This window comes from Salvia splendens, chromosome 9 (genome assembly GCF_004379255.2).
Source record: "Salvia splendens isolate huo1 chromosome 9, SspV2, whole genome shotgun sequence".
Taxonomy (NCBI): domain Eukaryota; kingdom Viridiplantae; phylum Streptophyta; class Magnoliopsida; order Lamiales; family Lamiaceae; genus Salvia; species Salvia splendens.
The window spans coordinates 25059381-25079426 of record NC_056040.1 but is presented as its reverse complement, the minus strand read 5'-3'; the positions used below and the strand labels follow the sequence as shown (position 1 = coordinate 25079426).

The 20046-nt window shown below is 33.5% G+C and overlaps 2 pseudogenes; one reads left to right on the top strand and one right to left on the bottom strand.

Moving 5' to 3' along the window:
- Positions 1 to 1152: 1152 nt before the first annotated feature.
- Positions 1153 to 6364, bottom strand: LOC121749828 (annotated as a pseudogene).
- A 6442-nt stretch (positions 6365 to 12806) lies between these two features.
- Positions 12807 to 13871, top strand: LOC121749335 (annotated as a pseudogene).
- The last annotated feature ends 6175 nt before the right edge of the window (positions 13872 to 20046 follow it).

The window sequence follows — 20046 nt, the reverse complement described above, 5'->3', positions numbered from 1 at the left end:
TTGATTACATGATTAAAATATAATATTACATGATTAAACATAATGTTTAACGTAATTTACACGATAAAAACTCGATATATATGATTTAAACATGCTTTACACCAATCTAGAGAAGAAAATTTAATTATAATTAGGGATATTGACATCTAATATCATGAAACTTTCAAAAAGTTGGATTTTTTCCACGAACTTTAAAATTGACTAATAATATCACGAACTTTATCCCGGATTTGTTTTTTCCCAAGAATGAAAATATTCCCACAAATAATATTATTATACGAATTTTTTTTGTTATTTCTCGATAACAATTTTGAGAGCTTCATGTTTTTCAATATTTGAAGATAGTTTTTCTTGAAGCACGCCCTCCAAAATTGTTCTTCAATCTATTAAAATAACATGAATTTTTTCATTCATGGGAAAAAACAAACTCGGGGTAAAGTTCGTGATATTATTTGTCAATTTTAAAGTTCATGGGAAAAACTCAACTTTTTAAAAGTTTCATGATATTAGATGCCAATATCCCTTATAATTATTCAAACAACAACAACAATAATAATATAATAATACTTAAACAATAATATTATTTTTAGCCGGTTATTCGAACTCAAGAATCTAATTTAACCCAAACTTATCGGGTTCCTATCAGACAAACCCGATAAGAACACAATGTCAATAAGGCTTGACACGACGAACTCAATAAGAATTGACCAAACTCATTAATTTCATGCACTCTTATATCAAATTTATGTGTCGTATTGAAAATTGTGAACCCTAAATAAATCCACACATTTCTGGTTGAAATACCAAAGTTGAAAATGAAGCAAGACTGAGTGATGCTAATTGCTAAAATCACCAATCCATTATTTAATTTTAGATCTACTTTAGTTTCGAAATTGATTATTCAATGATTTAATCGCGTAACTTCCATTATGCCGCGTATTACGTAAAAAAAAAAAATACTAGTATCATTTCATATACAATTTGTAATTTAAGATTTTTTGAAGTTTGCTTATTTCTACAGCAGCCAATTTTCTACTTTAAAGTCCGTAAATTTCTTATTTGGGTATACACATAGTATATTTCTTTTACTACTAGTATATTAAATATTTTACAATATTAGTATCAAGCATGTCATCAAGAAATGGCATCTAATTTCTCATTAAAATCTCATAGACAATGGCATTTGTGTCAATCAAGAATCCATTTTTTCTATTGATTTCCCGTACAAAAATTCTACAAACCTTGAACTTCTGTACAAGAAATCAAAATGTCAGCTTCTCCCAATTTGGTTCGAGCCAAAGCAAATTTCCTTGCGATTTAAAGCCAGCGTTTTGTTTACTTTGCGGAAGCTCGAACCGGAGGGGGTGTCTTGGCATTTACACTCTCATTTCCATCTGCAGAAGAGAAAGAGAGGTTCAAGCAGTGTATCATAAGTGATATCATAAAATGAAATCTTGTCCTAACTAAACTCACAAGGATCGGTTGGAATGCCCCCGATCGAAGATCGTCTAGATCTTTCTGGTGGCTGTATGCTTGTCAATGACTGCCTCCTCAAGGCCCTTGGGTTAGATTATGTTGGAGACTTAGGATCATGCATCATGCCAGTACTTTTAAATGATGTCATTGGTTTTGTTGGTCGCTGCTGATGGTTCCTGCATTTTCACATAAATAGGTGAATTTGCAGATAAATGAAACTCATTTAAACAATAGTAAGCAAGAATAGGACTGCCTACCTCTTCTCTGAGCCATTGATGAATTTCCCAATAGGCGTCTGGCCACAGTCAGTTGTCAGCGGTCTCTGGATCTCGTTCCTTGATTTTATCTGTGGTTCAGGTGTTTTTGGCGTTTGTAACGGAATCACCCTCATGTTCGCTGTATCAAGCTTGATCATCGGGCTTTTCAGAGAATACCTTATTGGGCTACGAGGCGCCCTTTGATCAAGCTGGCTATGATTTTGCAGACTTCTCACTTCTGGCTTTGAGATCTTGGTTATCGGTTTTGGTGATTTTATGAGGTTGGAATCCTTCTGTACATTCCTCGGACCTTCTAGACTCAATCTTCGTGAACGAGGGGTCTTGGCCCCCTTTTCCTCATGATTCTTGGATGCACCTGCTGTTATAGTGGTGCCATTTTCAATGCTTAACCTTCTGCTCCTTGGGGGAGGCGTTTTTTCCGCCCTTCTGTCATCATAATTCATAGATACCCCTGCTGTTTTAGGGGTGACATTTTCAATGCTCAACCTTCTGCTTTTTGGAGGAGGCGTTTGCTCCGTCTGTTTAGGCTTTGCGGAAGGAGTTTTAGCCGCCCTTCTGTCATCATAATTCATAGGTTTCTCCAGTGCCGTGTTGGAGCCATTCTCGATGCTTAATCTTCTGACACGTGGGGGCGTTCGTTCTGTTGTTGGTCTTGCTGATTCTGTTACTTTCTTCATTGGAGGGGTCCTAATCTCCTTATCATCCAATGCTCTTTTTAAGCTCTCTATCTGCAAAAACAATGGAGCTTCCATCAAGCCGCATAATCATATAATCTCATCACGAGCATATATTTGGCGGATTAAACAATTTTGAGCTCTTGATTGTATAATCTTTCTATCTGCAAAAAATACAATTGTATAACATGCCTGAGCTTTGAGCTCTAATACCTCACTGCTGCTCTCTTTATTTGCACGAGCTGCACCGAGCTCTACTGTTGAGACCCTCTATGCGAATTTCAATGTACTCATTGTCTCTCCGAAAGAATCACCCTCTGGATTCACGTGAGCAAGCATCAAGGTTTTGGAATTTCCTCCTGATCAGGTAAACTCCAATCAGTAACATTGCATCACACTTCACTCAAATTCAGACTGCAATTTTCTTGCCATTAAATGCATAAAATTACATAAAAGAGTATTTCATATTGACATAGATATAGCATTACCTAAAGAATTCTGAAGAAGTAAAGTGAGCTTGCTGTTTCTGTAGGGAATATGTGAGTTTTTCTGAGCCAAGGCTGTGATAACATCAGCCAAACAAGAAAGAGACTTGTTTATGTGCTGTGCTTCACGGAGCCCATCACCAGTTACTTCCGACTTATCTACCCGTTCGCTGCCAGCCAGATCTACCAGATGGAGGCAGCTCCGAAGCATGCTTCCAGAAGTATCAGCACCATAGACATGAACGGACAATACGCTACAGAAACAAAGTTAGTGTCTGCTATGATGAAAATGTCGAATTGACATAGGAAGTGAACTACTGACCTGTGTGAACGACTACTTCTACTGTTGATTGCTGTGGAACCAATAGATCGTCTCATGTCACCAAGCTTCATCAAGTTTATGGCATCCATTGTTGACTTCACTGGACACAATGTAGCATCAGGAAGGGCCAAGCCGTTTTCACTCATACAACTCCGGATCTCTAATGTGCTGATAGTTAAGAAACCAACTATGCAAAAGTATAATGCATACATAAAGAAACAGAAAAAAACTATATTTGTCCATTCTTTTGTTATGCCATTTAAAAAAATCTAATGAAGTTTTAATCAGTGGCTAAATGAGAAAGGATATTTCTTAACGCCTGAATCTTCAGCAAGAAGATCATGGACTTGTTCATTGTAAATCTCAACCATCTGGACTTGAATTTCGTACTTGGTGAGGTCACTTCTTTGATCAGAAAGCTTAAAGAGATCATTCAGAGCCAAATAACTGATTCCCCACTCCTTCGTTGATCCACCTGGAGGGCCATACTGTCAATAGCAAGTGTCAAGCATTGCATATTAGCATATGTATATGTACACTAAATTTAACAGGAAAAGAGATATATGCATTCTCACCATAGTATGTGTTTTGCCTGATCCAGTTTGACCATATGCGAACATACACACATTGTAACCATCCATTACAGATCTAACCAGAGATTGTGCGTCTCTGAAAACCTCATCTGAAAGACCAGATATAATTACAAACATAAGAATGGTATACAATTCCAAGCATTACATACTTATGAAAGAATTTCATACCTTGAGAGGATGATGGACCAAAGACATGATTAAATTGGAAAATTTTCTTTCCATCTTTCAGGGGTTTTGGGTCTTTTACCACTAGAGACCCGTCTTCTCCAATGAAATCAATAACATTTTGGACTTCAGGACTTACAGGTCTAATTCTACAATATACTCGAATATTTCCTGAAAATTGGTAGAAACATACATCTAAAAATAACTAAAAGATCAAACTTCTAAGATGGCAAGAGTATAGTTGTGTATCTCAGTTGATATATTCTCCACTAACCTTTTAAATCCTGAACCATATTATATAGTTTTCGATTCTCTACTACAGCCTTTTGATAACCAAGAGCAGAAGACATCTCAAGCACTTGATCTCCTGAACCATGTGAACAAACAGAGAATGACTTCTGAGAGATTCATGATGCTCTAAGCAAGAAAGCATTTCCATTAAGAAACATGTAGCACAATGAAGCACGTAAAAGGGTTCTCTGAGAGAAATATACCAAGTTGTTTCAAATCACTTTGAATCTGAGCTTGCAAGCATTTAGCCTCTTGCTTGGCACTCGACAACAGCGATTTGATGTTCTGCAATAGAAAATGGAATTCGATCAAATTAAACCTTTTCAACTATTACGATACATATCCCTGTTAGATAAGCGTTGCAAGATAGGACTTGCGTTTATAATTGAGAGGAAAATAAATTACAAGATATCACATGCTGACAACATTGCTTAAAACTAAATCATAAACTAACCAAAAGTTCACCCTCTTGCTTCTTAACTTGATTCCGGTGGTTGCAAGTACCCTTCTTTAAGCAAGCTCTGCAACACTATTGATGAAATAATTCATCCATGTCAAATATAAAATATAAGTCCCTGCTTAATGGATACAAACTCCAAATGTATGTACAGTTGACATATCTAAGAGTTTTGAAGAAAAGTAGATACAGATTACTCTGTTTATGCTTCTTAGAATGATACCTTACGATTTTGCAAATTCGACAAATCAGCAAGCGGAACTGACTTGACATGCAACGGTGAGCAACTCCTTTCTCTTAAATGGTCCATACTGAATTTCACCTGGTTATTGATATGCAAACTTTAAAATGTAGATATCTAGGACAAACTCAAGTCACCAAACTTCCAAGTTTTTTTTTCTAGGCAATATTGACAAATTTGAAATTTAAAAAATAATGGCTATGAGATATTTTCTAAAGTAGGGAACTTTTGTAGCTTACCTCAGGATATTTTTTTTTGAATTCTTCCTCAAAACTCGATATAATCTCGTTGAGGAAAGTCGCCGGATTCTATTGAAATAAGAAGGTAGATTTAAATTTTTTATTTCTCAATAGTTCCAGAAAAAAGAGTGATGTCAGAAATTACGTACCACCTGCCCACTACGATATGAAGCAATGAGGTTATTATCTATGTTCTCCTTTGAGCAAACCATATGTTCAGCTAGAACCTTGACAATAACATCTGTGGAAGTTTACAAAATGTTACTTAGTTATAGACTAGGACATACTCAAACAAACATGATGATGTAGGCATAAATGCCTCTTCTTATAATGCAGCGATAGGCAGAAATAATATGTGAATATTTGGAAACAAGTTAAGCTACCTTCGACTTTCCTAATATTGCTCTCTGATGGCGCTGGTTTGTTGCTGCTTCCCGTCATGTCTAATCGCCTGGAACTGTTGGAAGAAACTACACTTGGAGTTCTAGGACAAATTCTACCAGCTGAATTTAAAATTAGCGGTGATCTGGGCGGTTTATAAACTCCGAGGCCTCCTGTCATTTGCTTCCATTCATGGTAATCTTTTAGTGCCAAAATACACTGAAAAATGAAAGATCATATCCTGGATTAATTATATGCAAATAAAAAACAATAAATGGCTGCGATTTATTTCGAAAAAATTCGTCATGCATGCAGATTTTTCATTAATTAATCAAAAATACTAATTACACAAAACTAAATTCCAAGAAACAATCCATGTGACGACGAACAAACAATACCTGCTTCTTCAGCCCTTCTCGAAGCCAAATCCAACACACCAACTGTCCCTCTACTCTGCGAATCCTCCATCAAAGCTGAACTACATTGCCATTAACCCAATTACAAAGAAATTAATTAAAAACTCTAATCAATTCCACGCAATTGATCCCAATCTCACACACTAACACAATTACAGAAATAGGTTAAACACATTGATTAAAAAAATTGAATTCATATCCAAGAACATACTCCAAAGATTTATTTCCACAAGTGAGCCTGCTTACATAGAGAGAAAACAAATCCAATAAAATCTCCCGTTTAGAGAGAGTAATCAAGAACAGAATGTGGATTGTAAATTGCAATCTCAGCTGAAAAGAAGAGAGAATGTTAGTGTGTGATTAATTATAGACATTTCATTTCCTTCTTTACTCTGTTAAAAAAAAAGTTTAGGCTCGGGATTCACGAACCTGAAGGCTCGGGAATCGTAACGTTACTCGAGTAAAAATTTGAATCCGATCGAGGAGTCAACTGATCGGAACCGTTGATTTTTTTTTTGGGTTAAAAAGATGCTTTATGGGCTCGTTTCATTTGGGCCTTTGTATTTTTATCATATCAATTATTTTGACTAGAATGAAAAATAAAATTTTTGGAGCGTTTATTAAATTAGAGTGAAGATTTATTAAGATTATTTTCCAATTACGTAAACTAATCAAAGATTCTAATTGCAATTAATATCCAATTAGTTTATATCTTTTCTTGTTTCGTAATTTTCCATATTAGACAGTTGAGATTGACCAATACTTGCTTGTATTTGTATCAATATTGGTAGAAAAGGCGGATTTATGACTAAAATTCATTTTATTATGTAATCAAATGCAAACTCTAAATATTGTATAAACTCTAAATTATTATTCGTACAATTACAAAATGTCAGCAGATGCAGAATAATATCAACAAAAAATGTCAAAATGTCAACGGTTGATATTGTGTTAACATTATGTTGATATTTTTTGTTGTTGTTATTTTATTATTTTATTGATATTTTTTAATGGTTCAGTTCATAGTTGGGAGTTTGTATAGTATTTAATTTTTTTTATCACTGCCCTTATTCTATGTAAATAATTTCTAGGTTGAGCTTCTCGATTACACATTTATGTATTGTCTAATCATTGTGAATTTTAATTAAAAATAAGTTAGGCTCTCGACTCCACTGGGAAACCCATTTTCTTTTTGCTAGATCAGAGTAGTTTAATTTCATTATATGTTCTCTATGATTGTTCTTATTATTTTGATATGGTCGATTATATCTTGCGATTGTAATTTACTTTTATGTACTTGATATTGTTAATAAGTTCAACGAATTTTTTTTAACACTATTGAAATACCAATATTATGCACATGCATATAAGAATAAAATAACACATTGTATTCGTATTGTTAGCGGGTAATGAATCGGTCCATGAATTTCAGACTGGACTGACATCACTAATTGTTAGAATGCACTATCTCTAATTTTTGCTAATAATTGCAATGTTTTTAGTTTAAAACACCACCATATTTATGCATCTCTCCGATCAATACTAATCAAGTATAAAGAGTTGAAATAAATAAACTTTGAATTTGTGAAATTCATTGATGAATAAATGATTGTTTGTTTTTAGATATGAGTAGTATATAGAAAAAGAGTAAAGATAAATTAACATAAATTATATACAAAATGTCCTTAAAGTTTAAATCGGTTTTATCTAAATTGGCTTTCTTATTGATATATTATTTCCTTCCTAAATTCCCTTTTATTTATAAAGATACCATTAAAAAAGTTTTTGATTATTTCCATTTATATAATCTTTTAATCATAGAAACCCTGAACATTAGGCCAATTTAAATTGAATTGTCCTTTTTGTATTCCAAAGATATAAAATTGTCTCTAACAAATATATATCTAACGCATTAAATCCTATAAAGTTCAAAATAATATTTTCAAAATTTTTAACTTATTTCTTGTAACTAATTCATTTTTAAAAATTTTAAAATTTTAAAACTTATTTTTATTATGTATTTCAACCCTTTAAACTTCGAGTAACATCCAAGTTTAACATTATTGGGATCGATTTAATAGATATCAATTAGTTGGATAATATTATCAAAAAATTAAGTATATATATATAGGGGAGCGTTATTCTCCTTTTCACATCTTAGATCTTTTTTCCTTCTTAATATTACGCGTTAGATCTAATGCATCAACAGATCAGATTGATTCTATAAAACTGGTTCCGTGTTGCATTATAGAAGGTGGTTGTATGCATTACAGGGTTATTATTGACATTTGACGGAAAAGTAACTGCCACATTTTGGTATCTGCGAATAATGCACCACATGGTCACGAATAATGCATATAATTGACTATATAATGCACAATATGTTAACTGCAATGCATACGAATAAGATGTACCATGTTATGATGTTTGGACACACGTTTCTTGTTTCCCCTAAGGGTTTAATAAGCTTAGGGGCTAGGGTATAATACGTAGACACGTATGTAATCTTCACATGGTAACGAGTAATGGATATAATTGACTATATAATGCACAATTTGTGAACTGCAATGCATACGAATAAGATGTACCATGTTATGATGTTTGGACACACGTTTCTTGTTTCCCCTAAGGGTTTAATAAGCATAGGGGCTAGGGTATAGTACGTACGCATTAATAACAAATTATAAAACGATACGAATAATTCACCAAATTGTCACGAGTAATGGATGTTATTAACTATATAATGCACAATATGTGAACTGCAATGCATACGAATAAGATGTACCATGTTATGATGTTTGACACACGTTTCTTGTTTCCCCTAAGGGTTTAATAAGCTTAGGGGCTAGGGTATAGTACGTAGACATTACTAACAAATTGTTGTTATTGGAATATACGTATGTGCATTATTTGGTTTAGGTAGTGCATTATGTAGCTGTTAAATGTCATTATCTCAGTATATTATGCATTATTAGAGGTATTGTGTATATGGGTTAATCAACGGATTGGAGATTACATACGTGCATTTAGTAATGTCTATGTACTATACCCTAGCCCCTAAGCTTATTAAACCCTTAGGGGAAACAAGGAACGTGTGTCAAACATCATAACATGGTACATCTTATTCGTATGCATTGCAGTTCACATATTGTGCATTATATAGTTAATAACATCCATTACTTGTGACAATTTGGTGAATTATTCCTATCGTTTTATAATTTGTTATTAATGCGTACGTACTATACCCTAGCCCCTAAGCTTATTAAACCCTTAGGGGAAACAAGAAACGTGTGTCAAACATCATAACACAACACATCTTGTTTGTATGCATTGGAGTTCACAAATTGTGCATTATATAGTCAATTATATCCATTACTCGTTACCATGTGAAGATTACATACGTGTCTACGTACTATACCCTAGCCCCTAAGCTTATTAAACCCTTAGGGGAAACAAGAAACGTGTGTCCAAACATCATAACATGGTACATCTTATTCGTATGCATTGCAGTTCACATATTGTGCATTATATAGTCAATTATATGCATTACTCGTGACCCTATGGTGCATTATTCGTAGCGGTTTCCAGCCATTATTAGATTACTATTGTACCCTCATAATGCACAAAATAGGACAAATAATGCAACACGGGATTAATTACCCAATGTTGATCTTGACCGTCCATTTCTCTAATCTAATGGCTGATATTAAGAAGGAAAAAGGAGGAAATATAGGAAAAGGAAATGAATACATCCCTATATATATATATATATATATATATATATATATATATATATAGGGTTTTGATCTATGAAAACTAGATTTAAATACAGAAACGCAGAACAATATCATAATTAAGCAGTTTTTAGGTCATGGTTAGTGTATTTTTAGGTCATATTAACCAAGTATGACCTAAAATGATCTTAACATGACATTAAACTCAAATCTTCTAATATGACCTAAAACTGCTTAATTATGACCTTCCGTATTTTTGGTTAATTATTGACCATTAGATCATCTAATCCTAGGGCTGAGATTTGGGCTGCATTTCTGGATTTAAACACATACTTATTTTGATCATCTCCCTATATATATATATATATATATATATATATATATATATATATATATATATATACAATCCTAGGGTCTTCATCTATCAAAAAACGCCCTTAAGTATAAAAATACAGACCAAATCTGGAACGAATGATCTGATTATGAACGGCCACGATTTAATCTTGTCAACCATTTTGTTAGGTCATAATAATGACGAATTGAGGCATAAAAGGGTAATTTGGGTACTAAAAATAATTTAAACCGACGTTCCGTTTTTAAACCCGGAAATCATGGGATCATTACTCCACACGCCATTAACCTGATTGTTCGGTTCCCGCTCCATTGAATTCATCTCTCCCCCCAACATATCTACTCCACCCCAAAAAACCCTAGTCCATAAATCAGCAACTACTTCTGGGCATACGAATCGGCAAAACAATAGAAAGCTCCAACCACTTCTCGTTTCGACCGAAGATTAATCGGATACTTCACATAAAGCGGCCACCCACAAGAAGCGTTCCAGCCCAGAAAATCTATCCCGATTCCAGCAAGCGACGAACAAGAAGAGCCAACAGTCAACTACGACAATGGTTAATACTCGAGCATCTGGATCTTCAACTAATGACGGAAAAGGTTAGATGTTTGTAGTATCCCATGACCTACATCCCACAAACTAATTCAAAACTATAATGTCGTTTATTTTGTTCACCTAGTGTATCATAGGACAAACACTAAAAACAAGCCACCGCGGATCCCTAAAGCTCAGACGGGTAAATTGCTTTCTCCTTCTAGTTTTTTTAAGGAGGTACTACTGTTTCGATTTTGGAAGCTAGTATGTAATTGTGAATTTTTTTTCATAAGCAAAAGGCCATTCTGCATCCAAACCAACAACTGAAGCAAGTGATGCTATGCATGACATAAATTCCACATGCGTCAGATGAAAAGGCGGCTGGAAATGATGACCCAAAACAAGGTTAATGTGTTATTTTTTAGGTTATTATTATGTAGTACTAGGTTATTATGGTTTTCTACACTAAAACAATGAATTTTGTCTACAAATTGAGTTCAACTTAGGATCACATACTCGGACTGTCGTAGTGGATGTTTCATAGGCTGTTAAAGGTTAATGTGCTAAGCTACACAAATAATGAATGAGGTCATAGCTGTGACTGTTTTGTGTCATAGTTCAGAAACATTGATTGTTGCAATTTTATTTTTTAAAAATTGGAATGAACATAGCTTAGTGTTATGGATTGTTTGAGGTTATTCCACAACATTTTTACTTTTTTTAAGTCATTGTTAGTTTATGTTTACATAATTTTATGGCATGCTTAATATCATAACATAAAAAAACATATTAAGAATGACCTTTGTGTTGTCTAAACAGGCCGTATGTAATTTAAAAGTCTGGATTTGAAAAATACGGATGTCATTATTAGATCATTTTAGGTTATGCTTTCTATTATGCCCTAAAAAGAATAAGAATGACTTCATTTATCTATACAGGTACTGTGGTAGACAATGTTGATGCAGCTGAATTACAAGAACTCGAAGGTCGACATTGTAAAAATGATAGCAAACTACATATCTTAAGCAATTGTTATGTCATAAATCAAAAGACTGAAACTTTGTTTCATTTTTTATAGTTTACCACTGTTTTAAATTAAGGATGTTTGAACAGTTCAGCTTTACATATTTGGATGGTGTTTTAGAAATGACATTTAATGTTATTGTTTCTTCAATTTATATATGAATATGGGTCATTTTTTAGTGTCAAACAAGCTCCTTTTTATGTCATACTCTATGCGTGTTATGGTCATGTTAGCAAAAAAAAAAGAGAAACGTAAAAATAGTCAAACATGCCATATTTGTGTGAATTACTCCATAATGTCATACTGTTGCCAGTTTGTGTCATACTAATTAAATTTTCGAGTCATTACAGAATACATAGGTATACCAGGAAAACGGTATTCGAATCCGTCAATGTGAGTACCCCCAGAATCAATTTAAGTCATAGAAAACACAACTTAGGGTCATCATGAGAATAACAAGACATTAAATGTTAAAACAAATACCAAATCCGTACATGAAAATAGTAGCATAGAAAATGAGCTGAGGTGAGTTAAACTTGAAAAGACATAATATTTACACTTTGTGTCATACTAAATATATATTTGGGTCATTTCAAAATATGCATGTTCATGTCATAATATATGCATGTAAGAGTCATTATGAGCATAATCAGGCAAAAAAATAATAGTATCTGAGAATTCATACATTGGGTCATAGTAAATGAATATTTGGGTCATAGCATCGTATGGTTAATTTGTGTCATAATAAACCAACATTTGGGTCATTATATAACGCTAAGGAGTACCGGAATGCGTTATACAAAGATACACGCAAACGACGACGGAGAAATAAACAGATTGAAAATGTGAATCGGAGCATAGCAAACAAATGAAAATAAAAACAATGACCATAACCTGTATTCCCAATAACGTCATCGGAGTATGATTGATTAGCTACATGCGAAGTAGGAAGAGTTTCGGATTCCATTTTTAAAGTTTGGAGACTGCAAACTATGATTAAATATAATCGAAAATTGAAAAGATTAAACTGCAACGCAAATGGAGTTGTGATCTTCAAAAGATGATGATATATATTTGACACGTGAAAATAATAATCTGGAAGAATTAGACTGCAAATCTTGGGTAACAATGGCTACAAAAGATGAATCACGAAGAAGATGCAGTTGATAAAGGTAAAACCACAATTGATGCGTATGCTTTGATAGAGATAAATTAAATTGCTAGATTATAGGAGATCAATTAACCAACAACAAATAGATAATTACTTCATTAACCTTTCCGTATTTTAAATGATTCAAATAATAATAAAAATCTAATTACATAAACCGTAAGATCTTATTAAATCAAGATGATCTCAGACAATCCAATGGCTGAAAAACGGCCTGCATTTCTTTGTTTAAGGCCATACTTGTTTAAGACCATTTCATGTCATCCTTACTATAATGACGTAAAAATAAGCTTACAATGACCTAAAAATGACTTTTGTATGCTTGGTTCTGCATTTTTGTATTAAGAATGGTTTTGCATAGATCAAAACCCTATATATATATATATATACATATATAGGTTCATGATCAATTGAGATTTTTTAAGCTAATTGAGAAATGAGATGCAATCTCAGCCACTCATTTTTATTAAATGAGTGGTCAAGAATTTGCCACATAGAAAATATTTTTACATTAATTAATTGTGAAAGGGCAGAATAGTAATTCTATATTTTTTTAAGATTACCGCTCACCCACCCCCACATTCCCTGCCACACCATCGAATTTCCCCTCAAAACCTCCCCCATCCCCCGCCGCACCACACACCTCCACCCTTCGCCGCCGTCGATGCTCCGGAGAAAGTCGTCGAGCTCGGCGACCAGATCTCGAACCTCACCCTCGCCGACACTCAGAAGCTCGTCGAGTACCTCCAGGACAAGCTCGGCGTCTCCGCCGCCTCCTTCGCCCCCTTCGACGTGGTGATCGACGACGTGCCAAGCAACTCAAGGATCGTGACGATTAAGGTGGTTAGGGCTCTGACGAGCCTGGCGCTGAAGGAGGGGAAGAAATTGATTGAAGGATTGCCGAAGAAATTCAAGGAAAGAGTGACGAAGGAGGAGGCGGAGGCGGCGAAGAAGCAGCTCGAGGAGCCCGGCGCGAAGATCTCCATTTTAGCGCGATGCAGAGGAAATTTCGATCGACTAATTTTGTGCGGTAAATGAATTTTGATTTCTGGTTGATTTCGTCTGAATTTGGAAATAGATGAGTAGATGCAGTTCATAATCTGAATTTGTGATTCAATTGAGCTCAATTTTCTATTTCAATTCCCACTGCCGAAAAATTTGTTTTGCACTGTGCTATAAACAAAAGCTGTTGTTTATTAAAGATAAACAAATTTGAATTGGTAATTTTAAAATTGAGAAATTTCATCATACGTTTGGGAATGGTAATTGAATTGTAAGAAATTCAAATAGATTTGGAATTGAAGCTCCGATTTGGAATTGAAGCTACGCAAAAGCGTTGTTGCTTGTGTGGATCAGATCAAAGCATTTGGTGACGTTGTTGCTTGTGTGGATCAGATCGAAGCATTCGGTGAATCCTTATAAGTGTTATTTTTTAGTTGTTGACATTTTAATACGAGTTGTTGACATTTGATATTCTCGTAATTGATATGTGAATTATAAGTGTTATTTTTAGTTGTTGACATTTTAATACGAGTTGTTGACATTTGATATTCTCAGTATTCAAATGTGAATTGTAAGTGTTATTTTTTAGTTGTTGACATTTGATATTCTCGGTATTCAAATGTGAATTATAAGTGTTATTTTTTAGTTGTTGGCATTTTAATACGAGTTGTTGACATTTGATATTCTCGGTATTGATATGTGAATTGTAAGTGTTATTTTTTAGTTGTTGACATTTTAATACGAGTTGTTGACATTTGATATTCTCGGTATTCAAATGTGAATTGTAAGTGTTATTTTTTAGTTGTTGACATTTTAATACGAGTTGTTGACATTTGATATTCTCGGTATTGATATGTGAATTGTAAGTGTTATCTTTTAGTTGTTGACATTTTAATTCGAGCTGTTGACATTTGATATTCTTACTATTGAAATGAAATGACACTTATACCCCCGTGTTGACATAATGTGATAGCTGTTGACATTTAGTTAATCTTGTGGATTAGTGGCTGATATTGCATCTCATTTCTCAATTTAGCTAAATAATCTCAACCTAACAGGACCCTATATATATATATATATATATAGGGATGTATTCATTTCCTTTTCCTATATTTCCTCCTTTTTCCTTCTTAATATCAGCCATTAGATTAGAGAAATGGACGGTCCAGATCAACATTGTGTAATTAATCCCGTGTTGCATTATTTTTCCTATTTTGTGCATTATGAGGGTACAATAGTAATCTAATAATTGCTGGAAACTGCTACGAATAATGCACCACATGGTCACGAGTAATGCATATAATTGCCTATATAATGCACAATATGTGAACTGCAATGCATACGAACAAGATGTGTGGTGTTATGATGTTTGACACACGTTTCTTATTTCCCCTAAGGGTTTAATAAGCATAGGGGCTAGGGTATAGTACGTAGACATGTATGTAATCTTCACATGGTAACGAGTAATGCATATAATTGACTATATAATGCACAATTTGTGAACTGCAATGCATACGAACAAGATGTGTTGTGTTATTATGTTTGACACACGTTTCTTGTTTCCCCTAAGGGTTTAATAAGCTTAGGGGCTACGGTATAGTACGTACGCATTAATAACAAATTATAAAACGATACGAATAATTCACCAAATTGTCACGAGTAATGGATGTTATTAACTATATAATGCACAATATGTGAACTGCAATGCATACGAATAAGATGTACCATGTTATGATGTTTGACACACGTTTCTTGTTTCTCCTAAGGGTTTAATAAGCTTAGGGGCTAGGGTATAGTACGTAGACATTACTAAATGCACGTATGTAATCTTCAATCCGTTGATTAACTCATATACACAATACCTCTAATAATGCATAATATACTGAGATAATGACAATTAACAGCTACATAATGCACTACCTAAACCAAATAATGCACATACGTATATTCCAATAACAACAATTTGTTAGTAATGTCTACGTACTATACCCTAGCCCCTAAGCTTATTAAACCCTTAGGGAAACAAGAAACGTGTGTCAAACATCATAACATGGTACATCTTATTCGTATGCATTGCAGTTCACATATTGTGCATTATATAGTTAATAACATCCATTACTCGTGACAATTTGGTGAATTATTCGTATCGTTTTATAATTTGTTATTAATGCGTACGTACTATACCCTAGCCCCTAAGCTTATTAAACCCTTAGGGGAAACAAGAAACGTGTGTCAAACATCATAACACAGCACATCTTGTCCGTATGCATTGCAGTTCACAAATTGTGCGTTATATAGTCAATTATATCCATTACTCGTTACCATGTGAAGATTACATACGTGTCTACGTACTATACCCTAGCCCCTAAGCTTATTAAACCCTTAGGGGAAATAAGAAACGTGTGTCCAAACATCATAACATGGTACATCTTATTCGTATGCATTGCAGTTCACATATTGTGCATTATATAGTCAATTATATGCATTACTCGTGACCATGTGGTGCATTATTCGCAGATACCAAAATGTGGCAGTTACTTTTCCGTCAAATGTCAATAATAACCCTGTAATGCATACAACCACCTTCTATAATGCAACACGGAACCAGTTTTATAGAATCAATCTGATCCGTTGATGCCTTAGATCTAACGAGTAATATTAAGAAGGAAAAAAGATCTAAGATGTGAAAAGGAGAATAACGCTCCCCTATATATATATATATATATTATGTATATATATATATCTATATAGGGGTGTGATAAAATACAAACTCTCTAAAATACAAACTATACAAACTTTAATCATACTCACTTAATACAATTAATCAACGGTTAATATAAGAGATTTTTCTAATGTCAACATTTTGACATCGAAAAATCAGAATTTGAACACCCCCGTCGACAGAATTTGTACACTCCGTACATCCCCCCGGTGACATAATTTGTACATTCCGTTGACATCGACCCCCGGTGACAGAATTTGTACAGTCCGTTGACATAATTTGTACACTCCGGTGACAGAATTTGTACACTCCGGTGACATAGTTTGTATAGTTTGTATTTTAGAGAGTTTGTATTTGATCACACCTCTATATATATATATATATATATGGATGTATTCATTTCCTTTTTGCATATTTTCTCCTTTTTCCTTCTCAATCTCAGCCCCACGATTTTGTCATTCGACAGTTAGATTAGTGCCACGTGTTATTTAATAATGCAGATTTTCCGTTGAATAATGCACACCGACTAATAATGCACCATTATAGTGTAATAATGCAGATTTTCAGTTGAATAATGTACACCGACTAATAATGCACCATTATAGTGTAATAATGCAGATCATCTGGACCGTTGATGAATGAGATCTAACGGCTCATATTAAAAAGAATAAAGGATCTAAGGAATGAATAGGAGAATAACACTCCCCTATATATATATATATATATATATATATAGGGATGTATTCATTTCCTTTTTCTATATTTCCTCCTTTTTCCTTCTTAATATCAGCCATTAGATTAGAGAAATGGATTGTCAAGATCAACATTGGGTAATTAATCCCGTGTTGCATTATTTGTCCTATTTTGTGCATTATGAGGGTACAATAGTAATCTAATAATGGCTGGAAACCGCTACGAATAATGCACCACATGGTCACGAGTAATGCATATAATTGACTATATAATGCACAATATGTGAACTGCAATGCATACGAATAAGATGTACCATGTTATGATGTTTGGACACACGTTTCTTGTTTCCCCTAAGGGTTTAATAAGCTTAGGGGCTAGGGTATAGTACGTAGACACGTATGTAATCTTCACATGGTAACGAGTAATGGATATAATTGACTATATAATGCACAATTTGTGAACTGCAATGCATACGAACAAGATGTGCTGTGTTATGATGTTTGACACACGTTTCTTGTTTCCCCTAAGGGTTTAATAAGCTTAGGGGCTAGGGTATAGTACGTACGCATTAATAACAAATTATAAAACGATACGAATAATTCACCAAATTGTCACGAGTAATGGATGTTATTAACTATATAATGCACAATATATGAACTGCAATGCATACGAATAAGATGTACCATATTATGATGTTTGACACACGTTTCTTGTTTCCCCTAAGGTTTAATAAGCTTAGGGGCTAGGGTATAGTACGTAGACATTACTAATAAATTGTTGTTATTGGAATATACGTATGTGCATTATTTGGTTTAGGTAGTGCATTATGTAGCTGTTAATTGTCATTATCTCAGTATATTATGCATTATTAGAGGTATTGTGTATATGGGTTAATCAACGGATTGAAGATTACATACGTGCATTTAGTAATGTCTACGTACTATACCCTAGCCCCTAAGCTTATTAAACCCTTAGGGGAAACAAGAAACGTGTGTCAAACATCATAACATGGTACATCTTATTCGTATGCATTGCAGTTCACATATTGTGCATTATATAGTTAATAACATCCATTACTCGTAACAATTTGGTGAATTATTCGTATCGTTTTATAATTTGTTATTAATGCGTACGTACTATACCCTAGCCCCTAAGCTTATTAAACCCTTAGGGGAAACAAGAAACGTGTGTCAAACATCATAACACAACACATCTTGTTCGTATGCATTGCAGTTCACAAATTGTGCATTATATAGTCAATTATATCCATTACTCGTTACCATGTGAAGATTACATACGTGTCTACGTACTATACCCTAGCCCCTAAGCTTATTAAACCCTTAGGGGAAACAAGAAACGTGTGTCCAAACATCATAACATGGTACATCTTATTCGTATGCATTGCAGTTCACATATTGTGCATTATATAGTCAATTATATGCATTACTCGTGACCATGTGGTGCATTATTCGCAGATACCAAAATGTGGCAGTTACTTTTCCGTCAAATGTCATTAATAACCCTGTAATGCATACAACCACCTTTTATAATGCAACACGGAACCAGTTTTATAGAATTAATTTGATCCGTTGATGCCTTAGATCTAACGCGTAATATTAAGAAGGAAAAAAGATCTAAGATGTGAAAAGGAGAATAACGCTCCCCTATATATATATATATATATATTCAAAGAGTATATATATACATGTGGTACAACTATTATCATTTTAATTTATTTTTTTACTTATACTATATCATATCTAAATTTTATTTCACAAGAAAATATAGAGGATACAAGGAAATCGATTTAAAATATATACCCATGGAATGTACTCATTTTTACAATTTATAATAATAATAATAATAATAATAATAATAATAATTAAATAACTTAACAATAATGACAATTTTTATTTTTTATTATTTATACTATATTATAATACTAATTTCATTTAAATAATTTTACTTAGTGAAATTGAGATACAAGGAAATCGAATTAATTATTATCAATTAGTTTGGTAATATCGTTAAAAAAATAATTATTTTGTGCATGTAGTCATTTTATAATTTATAATTCAAGAATTTTTTAAAAATAAAATAACTGCATATTACTATCATTTTAAATTATATATTACTATTAAATATAATTCTAATTTTCTTTCATGTTTTTTTGCATGAAGATGTAGAATATACTCCATCCGTCCCCAAAGAATATGAACTTTGGGTTCAACACGGATTTTAATGCATTATTGGTAAAATAAGAGAGAGATAGATAAAGAAAGTTTTTTAAGTATTGTTAGTGGAGAATGAGTCCCACCTTATTAGAGAGAAGAGAGTTTCCAAAATTGGAATATTCATACTCTTTGGGGCCGGACGAAAAAGGAAATAATGCATACTCTTCCGTGACGGAGGGAGTAAAAAATTCAGCATAATGATCATTTAACTAATTGGGTGATATCACAAAGAAAAATTAAGTTTATGTACACGTAGTCATTTATATAATTTACACTCTTAAAAATATTTAATAATTAAATAACTGGTCTCTCTCCGTGCCATAAAATTTGTCACACTTTAATCAGGCACAAATTTTAAGAAATGTAATGAAAAGTGAGTTGAAAAGGTTAGTGAAATATGAGTTCTACTTTTATATATTAGTTTTATAATAAAATGTGAGTGAAAATGAGTTAGTGGAATATGAAGTCCTTTACCAAAAATGATAAAATGTGTAATGTGACAAATTTTGTAGGATGGACGGAAATGAAAAAATGTGGCAAACTTTCTCGGACAGAGGGAGTA